The sequence below is a fragment of the Puntigrus tetrazona genome, chromosome 11, assembly GCF_018831695.1.
Source record: "Puntigrus tetrazona isolate hp1 chromosome 11, ASM1883169v1, whole genome shotgun sequence".
Taxonomy (NCBI): Eukaryota; Metazoa; Chordata; class Actinopteri; order Cypriniformes; family Cyprinidae; genus Puntigrus; species Puntigrus tetrazona.
This window is the reverse complement of record NC_056709.1, coordinates 5,151,985-5,165,728: the sequence shown is the minus strand read 5'-3', so window position 1 is coordinate 5,165,728 and position 13,744 is coordinate 5,151,985. Positions and strand designations below refer to the sequence as shown.

Below are 13,744 nucleotides of genomic sequence, written 5' to 3'. Positions count from 1 at the left end.
TCTTCATCTTGAATTTATACTCACATTTCTCTCCTCCCAGCCAATCAGAGGGCCTGTGAATTTTTAAACAATAGTGTGTTGGTGAGTGAATTGGTGGGATGTTCCCATCACTACCATCTGCCAGTAAGGTCACTTATGTTCATCTTTATGAATGTGGGGATGCTGGACATTTCAGGTTCCCACAAGATGCTCAACTCCAGAATTTTGCAGTTACAGATATTGGAAATAAATGCACAAGTAATAGTACATGTATTCTGATAATATTTCTTAAAATAATGAGAAATTAAAACAATTTTACATTCCAACACAGTTTCAATTTCTATCTTTATTGTACAAAAAGTATAGTATAAAAACATAAAGGGCGAAAGCAAAATAAGTTTAACGTTTACGAGATAATTCATAAAAAAAATTGGCGAAAGATATATTCACCCTCAAGCCATCAAAAATATAGATCTGTTCGCTTCCTTATCAGAAATCTTGAGCTTGTGTTGGCATTTAGTATGCTAATGTCACTAGAACTTTGACTCTGTTTTCCAAAGTTTCCCACACACACAACAGAAGTGTGTCTTTTCAAATGATAGTTAGAAGGACAATTTTTTTAAAGATTTAATGTAAAATACAGAAGTGTGGGAACCCATGTGTCTCTGTGACTCCACCATCTCCAGGAGCATTGTGGCTTGTAATCAGGATCCACATTATGCCATAAACCAGTTCTCTGTGTGTGTATGTGTGTAACACAAGCTTGATAACAGGTACAATGACAGATCCTATAGAACAGCTGCTTCGCCAGAATATCCTGTTACATTGACATAGAACATTGTTTCATTACAGCATTTCACCTAATTTTAAACTACAGCTATTCCTGAACAATGAAACTGTAAAAGAATCATTTGTATTTGCAAAAGAATATATGCATTTAAATAATAATAATAAAAAAATATATATATATATATATATATATATATATATATATATATATATATATATATATATATATATATATATATATATATATATATATATATATATATAACAATTATATTCACTGTAATTAAAATGTTGTCATTGCTTATCATTGCACATATTTCAAATGTTTTTTTTTTCTCTCAGTATGGCACGTCACACTTGTGAACATGAGCTCCCAGGACTTTCCCAGATTCACCCTCCACCTGCTCCTTTGAGCCCCTGATGGAGGATCATTGAGCATGTGGTGGCCCACAACCCTCATTGTCTGTTTGAGCTCTTCCATTGGCTTCAAACTGTGAGAAAATCCAACAAGCTCAGGCCTCACACATTCATATGGAGATTTGGGAGTATAAATAGAGGAGCTGCAGCCAATGCAAATCAGACTCACTCTGAACAGAGAAATCTACAGCACAGAGATCCAGACATGACACTTACAATCATCTCAAAGGAGCAGCTCCCTCTTAACAACAAGGTACATTCACATTCTACCTAAAGCAGCATTACTGCAGTAGCTTTCACTGGTCTTCTGAATAATAGTCTTATTTGAAGGACACTTTCCTAATGCTTTTCTGTCTTCTTATGCAGCTAAAAAGCTAAGGATGGAGAAAATGCATAGCAACGCGTCTTCTGGCTCCAGAGTTTCTCTGGCATCAGTCTGATTTCATGCCGAAAAAGCAGATATCCTGTAGATGATGATCAACGTCCTGCAACAGCACAGTCCAAAATTGAGACGTAGACAGAGAGCTCAAGAAGACTACTGAAGCAGTTTCAGAAGCTGCAGACTTCATGTGAGCGAAACTGGAGGGAAAGTGTCTTGCAAACACCTTTAGCAAAGAGTTGAATGTCAATAAGAGCGCCATCTAAAGGCCTTGTTAAAAATTCAGACTGAATGCCTGTACCTGGACTTCAGTGCTAATTTCTCTTTTTAAGTAAAAAAAGTGTTTTAAAGAGTTTGAAAGAGATATTTTTACTGCAAAGTGCTTCAATGATTCAATCTTCTATGAAGTCTTCACAACAAGAGTTCCAGATGGCGACATTTACTGATGTCTATATTAGACACTGACTTTAAGATACATCTGCATGTGATGTGTAAGGTTCAACCTTTTCCTGCAGAACGGAATCCAGAGGCCCTGGTCGAAGGTCAATGTGTGTTCGTGTCTTTCTTTTGCGTCTTGTTAAAATCACTAATATTTATGAATCTTTTTTGTGTTTCCAATTATAGTACCGACCTTATACATAATTTTATCTGACTCCAATCTTTCGTGATTTTATTTATATTTAATAATTAACTATAATATTTCCTAGTTTCGACTTACCATTCGTTAGGAGTCTGGGTCGCTTAGAGACCTTGTTTGGCCAGGACAGACTCACGACACATCTGGGCTAGTCCAGGTCTTAGTCAGAGGCTACCCCGTAGATCGCTTCCCTTAATGCAGCCATTTCCTCAATAGACTCAAAAAGAGTAATTTTTTATGCATTCCCTAATAGCATGCTAAGCCAGTTTGGTGGCCAGAAGTCAAGATCTCAAAAACGTGCCCCCGGCTCCATCCATTGATCGTTGATCTGACTCACCAACAATGCGGAAAACCTCAGAAGTCACTAACCTACTAGAAAAGTTATTTCAGACAATATTATAAGTTAACCAAGATTGATGTTTATTTTGTCAGGCAAGAATAGTTTCCAAATTGGTATAATTCATAGACATTTGCACAACTGATCAGCAGTACAAAAATAACACAAAACAAAATAAAACTTAAAAAGTACATAGTATGGTGTATGCGGACACATGCCACACTGCGGGCCGATCTGGCTCTGGTTTTGTCACATTCCTTATATACTCAGACTGGACAAAGAGATCCCAAATGTAGTTGTATAAACCTTTTGGTGTTTAGGTTCCCGTGCTCCAATGTCACACCTGGCTGGAACACGTTCAGAGACCCAAAAGGAGGACACACCTCCTTCTCAACAGAACACAGTTCCTCCAAGTTCTTAATCTTCTCCATAATATAAGGGATTACTGTGAAATTGAGACCAATTTATCAATCGCACTGAGACCTTTCAAATGAGACCAAACAAGAGAGTGAAGAACAATAAGTTCACAAGGCACATGATATACCATGACTTAAGTTAAAACCAACTCTTTTTGGGCAGAAGGGGGGAAGCAGGAAGAGCAGAGGTGATGAAGAGGGTGTCATAAACACAACAGGTGGGGGGGTGTTGTTTACTCTCTTTTTGAAGTCCTTTTGTTCCTTTGGATATCCCTTCTCAGATTAGTCTTATTACATTTACAGGTTTTGATTCACCTCCTTACAGATGTGAAAGAAATGTTGTCTTTATTTCAAAGGCTATATATTATTTGATAATTACTCAGACACTAAAACTTTGCTCCAAAGACTGAAAAATAAGGATTTTTAACAATCACTTGATTTGATTAATTTGATGGCAAGAATTAAGCTTGTACTGTTTAAATAAAATGGCTTAAAATGTGCTCAAATTTGATTTCATCCGGGATTATAATCATCCAGCACTTTTTAATGTTTTCTCCTTGGTCTATAATAGATCAGATTCAGATTTACCCTGTTTTAAGTGTTTGTAAACATTTGTTGTTTCACAATGTTCTCAAAATCTTTTCCTGTACTGTATACAGTTTTCCTTGTTTCTTCTGTGAAGATTCATATTATTATGACATCAACTTTCTCATTTTCTCATTTATCTTTTAATAGACCGGGTGAGTATTTCTGTCGTTTTTTGAAGGTGACTAAAATTTAAAAGACTAAAGCAGTTCAATAAATGTATTTCTGCTGCGAAATATAGACATAATCTCTGACTGTGATTATTATAATTTTATCTTTAATTTTATCTAATAATTTTATATTATTTCCCCATCCCACTTTGGACTGAAAATAATGGAAAATAACACTTTAACGCTCTTTGTGCATCTTGCAGTTTCTGAAGTTCAGAGGCCTCTAAATTGTTAACAATAGTGTGTTAATTATAACAGAATATATCAGACTTTCAGTTGATTGTTTTATTTTACAGCAGAAATTAATTTAGTGAATTGCTTTATCACAGCTGTATACAGTACAGGAAAGAATCAGAGAACATTGAGAACCAACAAATGTTTACAAACCCTAAAAACATGAATATGAATATGGTCTCCATTATAGACCAAAAAGAAAAACATCAAATATTAATTAATAGAGTATGAATTATTATTATCTTGGATGAAATCAAATATGAGCCCATTTTGAGCCATTTTATATAAACAGTACCGAACTAATAATGGAGCAAGATTCTTGCCATCAAATTAATATCAAGAAATCACAATTTTTCAGCTTTTAAAGCGTTAGTATATTTTTCAGACAATAAATGGCATTTAAAACACAACATAATAAGTTAATGAAGTTTTTCTTTCACATGTATCCTAAAATCACTGTTTATAGATGTCAGTAAATGTTCCCATCTGGAACTCTTGACTTGAAGTCAAGATAGAAGATTGAATCATCAAATTACTAAGTACAAATATCTCTTCCAAACTGCAACTCATAAATAACTTTATTTTTTCTCAAAAAGAGAAACCAAGTGTAATAGTCCACTGAGTCTAGTGCAGATCTTCAGTATGAGTCTGGCTCTACCAAGGCTTCCAGATCGAGCTCTTGTTGACATTCATCTCTTTGTTCTGGTGTGGCAGGACACTTTCCCTCCTGTTCTGCTCACATGAAGTTACAGCTTCTAGAGGTGCTACAGCATTCTTCATTGGCTGCCTTAATCTCATCTTTAGACAGAAAGTGCGCAATCTTACAGACATGCCTGGAGAAGCTTTGACTGACAGCATGTGCACCTCAATAGTGGCATTGCAGGACATTGAGGGTCAGGCCGCTACTTGAGAAACTCTGGAGACAGAAGACACTTGAGCTGCTCTATGCTGCTGTTAAAATGATTTCTGCATATCTTCCCCACCATTGCCTTTTTCAGCTGCAAATGAAGACAGAATGAAGACAGAAATGATTTAGAAGAGCAGTAAAAGTTGCTGCAGTAAAGCCACTTTAAATAGGATATGAATATACCTTGATGTTGAAAGGGAATTGCTTTTTTGAGATGATTGTAGGTGTCATGTTTGGATCTCCGTAGATATATCTGTTCAGAGTGAGTCTGATTTGCACTGGCTGCAGCTCCTATATTTATACTCCCAAATCTCACAGTTTAGAGCCAATGGAAGAGTTCAAACAGAGCTTTTCACAATTACACACAGATTTGATTGTAGAGTGTGCATACGCTTAAATCCACAGCAACACTCGTATTTGTAAAAAACGTTTTTTTGGCATAGCACCAAGTCTGATCAGACATACTCACTTTTTATTGCCTAGTAGTACGGGATTTTAAAAATATAAGTTGTTGCAGCTCGCTGATCTAAATTATGATTATTTGTTATATTTTATTTGTAAATAATATAAATTAGGAGTCGTTTACAACCAGGAAAAAAAACACATCTTGACCCGAAAGACTTAGTAAATTACAGACCAATCTCTAATCTCCCTTTTTCTGTCAAAGATACCAAAAAAGGTAGTATTCTCACAACTATATTCATTCTTAGAGAAAAGTGGTATCTGCAAGGATTTCCAATCAGGATTTAGATCGTACCATAGTACTGAGACTGCTCTCATTAGTTATTAATGACCTGTTTCTTTCATCTGATCATGGTTGTGTCTCGTGCTATTAGATCTTAGCGCAGAATTCAATACTATTGATCACAACATTCTCTTGAAGAGAGTAAAGCCAACAACATTCTCTTGTTGGCATTAGTGGAAGCGCCTTAGCATGGTTCAAATCATATCTATCTGATCGCTATCCGTTTGTAGCAGTAAATGAGGAGGTGTCATATTGCTCACAAGTGAAATATGGAGTTTCTCAAGGCTCAGTGCTAGGACCATTACTTTTCAATCTATACATGTTACCTCTGGGAGATATTATCAGAAGACATGGTGTTAGCTTTCACTGCTATGTTGATGATACTCAGCTGTATATTTCAGCGCAGCCTGGTGATACACACCAAATTGAGAATCTAACAGAATGCATAGTCGATAGAAAGAACTGGATGATGAATAACTTAATGCTAAATTTTGAAAAAATGGAGGTGCTAATAATTGGACCTAAAACCCCCACATGTAATAATCTATAACACAGTCTAACACTTGACGGCTGCTCTGTTAATTCTTCATCATCCGTTAGGTGTGCTACTTGACAGCAATCTTTCCTTCGAAAACCATGTTTCCAGCAATTGTAAAACTGCGTTTTTCCATCTTAAAATATATCCAATAGCCCGGTTCTGTCAACACTGCACTGGCTCCCTATCAAACATTGGACAGATTTTAAAATCTTATTAATTACCTATAAAGGTTGAGTCTTCAGAGCCAACAATACTGAGAACAAAAAGCATTTTTGAAGGAGCATAATATGTGTTTCAGATGTTGTTTTTCAAACAACCGTGTGGTCAAAGACTGTGATGTTAACATACAGTGCACAGATTATGGCAGCAACAAACAAGTCACAGCCTTTCATCCTGTACCACCTCCAAGGATTCTAGAAGTACCCAATGCAGAGCATGGCAGGGAGAAGGAAAGTGCAGACCTTTCCATAAACTCCAAATGTCCAAATCAAAATGATCGTACTTATCCCCTTGTTAGTAGGGATTTTGAAATGAGCAGGGCACATGTATGCCATTATGAAATCATTTGAAATTTGCAAAGGGAGCGATGTAATTTCCTTATTATCTTCAGCTGGGATGATCTCGTGACAACACAGACAGATGTGTGCATCAGCAGATTTGGCATAAATATGGCCACCCAGACAAAGAAAAGCTCAGATGCCGGATGACACACACACAATATGTGCATGGCTTGCCAGGGTGTGGAGTGTGCAAAATTCCCTTCCTCACGCATGCGCGAGTCGAACTTGTCTGAACTTGTCTAGTGCAGGCGAGAAGAAGTTCGAATTTGGCAGCATCTAGAATAGTATATGGAGTAATATGGAGTTCCCTGGCTTTGTTTATTTCTTTAAAGTCTTTTTTTCTATTGTGTGGTATTGTTGCACGTTGATAATTCCACACACACAACCACACCACACACACGTTTGTACCTATCCACACCAATCAATAAACATGAACATGTTCATTCTGGAATAGCTGCAGTTCTTTCTAACCGAAGAATTAGGCCAGCTGAGTTTCAACCATGCGACTGCGCACAGAATATCTCACATGGAGCATGCCGAGTCTGCCCACATTGTGAGCACTTCTCACTTCGCATGCTCTGCGCCTAGAAGGCTCTCTTCACAGAAAGAAGCTGCTCCCTCTCTTTCCACCAGAGGTCAGTCTCGAAAGGCTGATTCCCTTAGTAGATCATTTTGTAGCATGAAAACTACTGTTGATTCTCTCGTTGGGTCCTGCATACTGTAGAGAAAGGTTACCAAATTCAGTTTGGTCAGCCTCCGCCTGCTTTTGTAGGTGTACTGCCCGCTACCGTGGGCACAGAGCAGGCTCTGTGGAGGGGCCGCCATCTCACGTGGCACATCAATGGCACCTGTACATCTTCCACCCGATCGCTCTGCTTCCCGGAGTTCCGGAGAGAGTGCACCAGGATGCGATAAGCCTACTTGTTTTAGGGCCATTCTGACCGGGCCAGGTATGGTTCTCGGAGACGGGTCTCCATGGGAGATTCCAATCAGGAGGGACCTCCTATCACAGGCAAGGGGCACCATCGTACACTCTCGCCTGGAGTTGTGGAGGCTGTGGGTGTGGCCTCTGAGGGGGTGCAGCTCATAGCCTCAGGTCTCTCAAACAAGGTTGTAGAAGTGGAATGGAGAAGTCGGAAGGATCATCAGATATTTCAGGAGACCTTTATAAAAGACACAAAGTCTTCATAGCCACTTTTGGGTCCAAAGCTTGACAGAATACAGGAAGTTCCTTCAAAAGCTGACCAAAATTGTAAAGTTCAATGAAGTAAAGCAAGAATGGCTAATGATTAATCAAGAATAAGTTGTTCATAAAAATACCACAGTTTGTCATTAGACAGAAAAACTGGAGTGACATTGTGCCCCAGAAACTACCCGCCTGGAAGCTGCATTGAATGTGGATGAAATCCCAGTTGACCGACACAAGATAACAACTCTTAACAATGAAAAATAAAGTTCAACATGACTAAGCTAAGAATGAACACACCCAAACACATTCAACACATGTTCAAACACATGTACACACATATCAACAATTTGGGAAGGAACTGAATAATGAAGTCCAAATTTTATTTGCTATTTCTAGACCGCAACCCTCATCAAAGGGGTTTTAGCTTATCGTTAGCTTTTCACTTTGCACCATTCAGTTAAGAGAGGGAAACTTTGTTTGCATTACCAAAACCAAGTACTGGCTTCTCTGAGGGAATCCTAGCTTCTCTGATTGGTTGCGGCGCTCGTCTTGGATGATGTCTTTGGGATTCCCCATGTGATTTTAATGTGCATTTGTGATAGAGTCTCGTTGTTGGGCTGCTCAGCTTTGGAAGTTTCCAGAGTTGAAGATGCAGAGGGTCAATGGAGTTCTTGCTGAAGAAATGCTGAAGCAGTTCAGTGATTCGTGTTGCAGCAGCTCACGCTGGGTCCTTGGCAGCTTTCAGTCATTCTGTACAGCAAGTTTGTGGAGTTGTTGCAGCACAAGTGATGGAATGTGCAATGCTCCGATGGAGAACAATTCTCTGATGGAGGGAAACTCTCCAAAAGCTTCCTTGAAGTTTAAACAGCTGATTCGGGCTTACCCTCAGAGGTGCCCTCGATGAGGGGCTACAGGGCATGTTCACACCCAGTTCAGATTCATTTCAGTTCTTTGGTGCATAAATTACATTACATTAACACAGAGTTTCCGTCCCATTTGGAGATAGCATCTCTGCAATGTCCTATACTTTATAGAACATTTCCTACATCTCGTATAACAACAAAATAATGATCATTCATTCACACCATGACATGGCAAATGTCATAAGCTTTCATTCAACACCAAGCGTCACATATCTAGAGCTCATTTCAACTGCTATTTATCACATGATTATGCATAGATTAAAATGCCAGTTTTCATGGACACATCAAAACATACAAGTGGATTACAGATTACTTGTAACATATATTTGCTCTAATAAAAATGGGAATTCTGATCATCTCTTTTTAAAAGTCTTTAGCAACTTTACAAGTCTCTTTGTTTGAGAAGCAAAAGAGCGTGCCTTTGTGATGTGTGAGGAAAAACAGGAAAAGGTCAATAGAGTTCCTACTGGGGCCTGGAGATTTTCACGATGTCCACTCATGCTTGTAAATTACATGCTTGTGCTTATTTATCTACTGATTCATGCTGAGAGTGGTCACACCTTCACCTCTGCATCTCTGATTATTGCCAATCCCAGATCAGTCAAGGTATCGTGCTTTCTGGCCCTGTGTTTACCCAAAAGTAGTGAAGTCTATGTAAATCATGTGTTTAATGCATAGGTGTGAGCAGGGGGGACACGCCAGGAAACCATCAAGCATTTCATTCGACGTAGCTGTTGGGTTCTCTTCTGATTGGATCATCATCACAGCCGCTTCGATACCCTGGGGAGGATAGAGGTGCTCTCCATAGGTGTGGTGAGGTTCCCGTTGTGAATGTCAGTGGGCACTGGAACAATAGGCAAAGAGAACAGACACACAAACAACATCTCCTTTGCTAAACTGAATTAGGGCACGGGACTTTTGATCAGGTAATGTGGCAATGATCAGGTTAGAAATTTGAGACATCGGTGCGAGGATCACCTTGGCTTAATTATATGGCTTTCACGAACAATCTACAGATCTTCAAGGAGTCAATCTCAAACTGAATGAGGTTAGGATAACAAACGATGGTCACATGTGCGGAGAAACTTCTCTTTACTAGACGTTGGTTCTAGCAGTGAAGGTAAAGGAATGTGTAGGTATCGTGTTTGAGAAACCTAGCTATGTGTTTCCCTAGCTTGTTAGGAATTGCATCAGTGAGGTGTGATAGTCAGTCTGTGTCCGTGGGTTTGGTCTTCCTCCTTTTCCTGTCGCTTGGAGCCGTAGTGCCTCTGGCTTGCTGCACCCTTGTTGAATTTGAATTCAGGTGAAAGTTTGTCTATGATCTCGTGGGGTCCTGTCCAGTGAGGTAGGAATTTCTTTTACAAGCGATGAGGGGTGTTAGGCCATGGTTGGGCAAAAATTAATACCATACTTTGTCTCCGACACTGAGATCCTGATATGAGGCCTTTCTGTTGTAGTAGGCCTTACAACCTTGTGTGTTGCTTTAGAGTTGTTGCTGTGCAAAGGCGAAAGTTGCTTTCAGGTGCTGATCATTCAATCAATCATTTTTATTTATATAGCGCTTTTAACAACACAGGTTGCATCAAAGCACTGTACAGTATAAGGTAGAAAAGTACAATGACAGGGATGTATAATGACGAAAGTGACCAATTTCTTATTAAATGCAGAGACGGTCTTTGTACTCAATTCAACGATAATCACTAGAAGTTAAGTGTCCCCAACAAAGCAAGCCAGAGGCGACAGCGGCAAGGAAACAAAACCCCATCCATACAAAATGGAGAAAAAAAAACCTTGGGAGAAACCAGACTCAGTTGGGGTCAGTTCTCCTCTGACCGGTTGCCCAGCACTTAACTTACAGTTAAATTTTAAACGCAGCTGTGTCAGATAGTGTAAATGACTAAGTGTGTGTGTGTGTGTGTGTGTTAGGATCTGGTGATCTGTCCACGGGCGAATCTAGGTTTTCTGGTCTCTGATGAACATAATCTCTAGGTGCTGATCCACCATCTAGTCTGGATACAAACTGTGAAAACAGATTGAGAAAGAGACAGGACTAATATTAGCGTAGATGCCATTCTGTTTACGATGTCACAAGTACATCGTATTTTAGGAGTAGTGTTCCCAGTTCCAGCAAATCTAAGTAATGCAGCCTAAAAATCCTTTAACGGATTTGAATAATAAAAACTATGTTGGGGTGTTATGTGTAGGCTAAGTTAAAAAGATGTGTCTTTAATCTAGATTTAAACTGGCAGAGTGTGTCCACTTTCCGAACAGAGTTAGGGAGATTTTTCCAGAGGTTAGGTGCTAGATAGGAAAATGAGCGCAGCGGACGGGCAGGACTATAATGTGATAATAGCTCGCTCAAGTATTGAGGAGCTAAACCATTCAGGGCTTTATAGGTAATTAATAGGATTTTAAAATCTATCCGATGTTTGATAGGGAGCCAGTGCAGTGTTGACAGAACCGGGCTAATATGATCATACTTCCTAGTTCTAGTAAGGACTCTGGCTGCTGCGTTTTGGACTAGTTGAAGTTTGTTTATCAAGCGTACAGAACAACCACCCAATAAAGCATTACAGTAATCTAAGCTCGAGGTCATAAACGCTTAAATTAATATTTCTGCATTAGAGGTTGAAAGCATAGGTCGTAATTTAGATATATTTTTAAGATGGAAAAACACAGTTTTACAGATGCTAGAAACATGGTTTTCGAAGGAAAGATTGCTATCAAACAGCACACCTAGGTTCCTAACTGGTGATGAAGAATTAACAGAGCAGCCATCAAGTGTTAGACTGTGTTCTAGATTATTATATGTGGGGTTTTTAGGTCCAATTATTAGCACCTCTGTTTTAGGAAGTTACTCATCATCCAGTTTTTTATATCGACTATGCATTCTGTTAGATTCTCAAGTTGGTCTGTATCACCAGGCTGCACTGAAATATAGAGCTGAGTATCATCAGCATAGCAGTGAAAGCTAACACCATGTCTCCTGATTATATCTCCCAGAGGTAACATGTACAGGTTGAAAAGTAAAGGTCCTAGCACTGAGCCTTGAGGAACTCCATATTTCACTTTTAAGCGAAATATGATACCTCCTCATTTAATGCTACAAACTGATAGCGGTCAGATAGATATGATTTAAACCATGCTAAGGTGCTTCCTCTAATGCCAACATAGTTTTCTAGTCTATCCAAGAAAATGTTGTGATCGATAGTATCGAATGCTGCGCTAAGATCTAATAGCACTAATAACGAGATAAAACCACGATCAGATGATATAAGCAGTGTGGGGCCTCGATGAACAGACACGAACCATAAAAGGGGGAATCGCTCTAGAACCAGGTCGTAAAATCGCTCATCCTCCGCACCCCGGACCATAAAGGCAATCAAGATGGTCAGCCGAGCGATGCAGAGCGCCACAACGTCTACCAAACATTCTCAAGGGACTGTCGCTGCAGTGAGCTCGGCCAATCCGAGAGTACCCACGTCAAGATTGGGATGATTGAAAACGCAACATCTGGTCGACAGCGCGATAACCCGTTCTGTGCACTGACCTGGGATCAGTTCTACCAAGCCACCAAGTCAAAAGGTGATAAGACTCCCGCGGTGAATCAACGTGGCCAGGACAGCCTCACACTTTCCAACCCCCCAAGGAGGTTTGCTCTGTCCCAACATACATTCCTTAAAAGCACGCTTTTTCCTTTTCGCTACAATAAAGGAACTGCCAGGACACACATAAAACCACTAAACGAACAATCTAAATGCCTTCCTTTCAAACGAATAAAGGTTCATCTGTAAATAACTGCTTAATAAATGTTTGGGATGTATGTAGGAACCGCTATATACTTGTTAAATAATCCTCTAACAGAGAGCGTTCCATAAGCGCTAGATAATGCATGTTTGATATCAAATTGAAGCTTACGATGTTTCCAATATCGTGATGAATGAATATATGTGTTTGTGCAATGCACAACAGTGTATTCCACTTATAAGCTTTTGATAGGGAACAGAAGTGCAGAATGTCAATTCTAACTGGGATAAAGTATGCACGAAACCGGAGTCGAAAGCAGGTGTGGACACGCCCCTTTGACCTCGGGATTGGACAACTGCCCAGGGCACGGCCCAAAACTTGCACCTCAAAACGCAGGAACAGAGCTCTCTGAGTTGAGTTGAGAACGAGAAGAATCGGAGTCGGAGTCGAGTCGAGAAGAACTCTTCGGAACCACCGGAGGGGAATTCGGTCGCTGCAGGAATCGCCAAGGAAACAGAGAAACCGGAACTTGTAGAAGTCAGAAGACTCCGAACCAGAACGACCCGATACCCTCGACTCCGGTCCGCTCCGTCACATCACTCCACGGACACTCACTGCCCTTTCCATAACCAACCCGGTTCATCCAAAGCGAACCACCAAGCTAGAGAGACTTCATTCAAACGGCCCGGGAAAGCCCGACCACGTCATCCCACGGACGAGCCTGCCCAATCAGCACGCCGGGATTTCCCAGACACGCCGAGTGGTAAAACTACCTTTCCGTCTCTACTGAATTGGCGCAGACACATATAAGCGAGGCTAAACCTAACTTTGCTTTGTTGGTGCTCTTAGTGCGATCTCAGAACTAGCTAACAGACTTTGGACAGACAATTATCCATTTCCCTTCCAACCCGTGAATGTGTGTATGAATGCATGTGTGTGTGTGTGTGTGTTTATGTTTAGTCTTCTCAGTGTAGTCTTGTCAAATAGTAGGTACTGTCGAATAAATTGTGTTTCATTATTACGAATTCTTGTTTGTGTGTTATGTAACTGGAAAGTCAAACTCATGCCCAGATCCGTTGTTACCTGCTCGAGGTAAAGCGAAGAATCCAATTGATTTATTTTGCTGATCACAGAGTAAATTCATATTGGTAACATACATTTAAATTGCCCTAAAACGCTGGACGTATTAAGT

General features: G+C 39.8%; 1 long non-coding RNA gene across 1 annotated transcript; it reads left to right on the top strand.

Annotated features, from left to right (window-relative positions):
* The first annotated feature begins 1,318 nt into the window (after positions 1-1,318).
* On the top strand, positions 1,319-1,914 carry LOC122353716. The gene is made up of 2 exons (XR_006252054.1): positions 1,319-1,438; positions 1,552-1,914. It is a non-coding gene; the product is annotated as an uncharacterized LOC122353716 (long non-coding RNA).
* Positions 1,915-13,744: the final 11,830 nt, after the last annotated feature.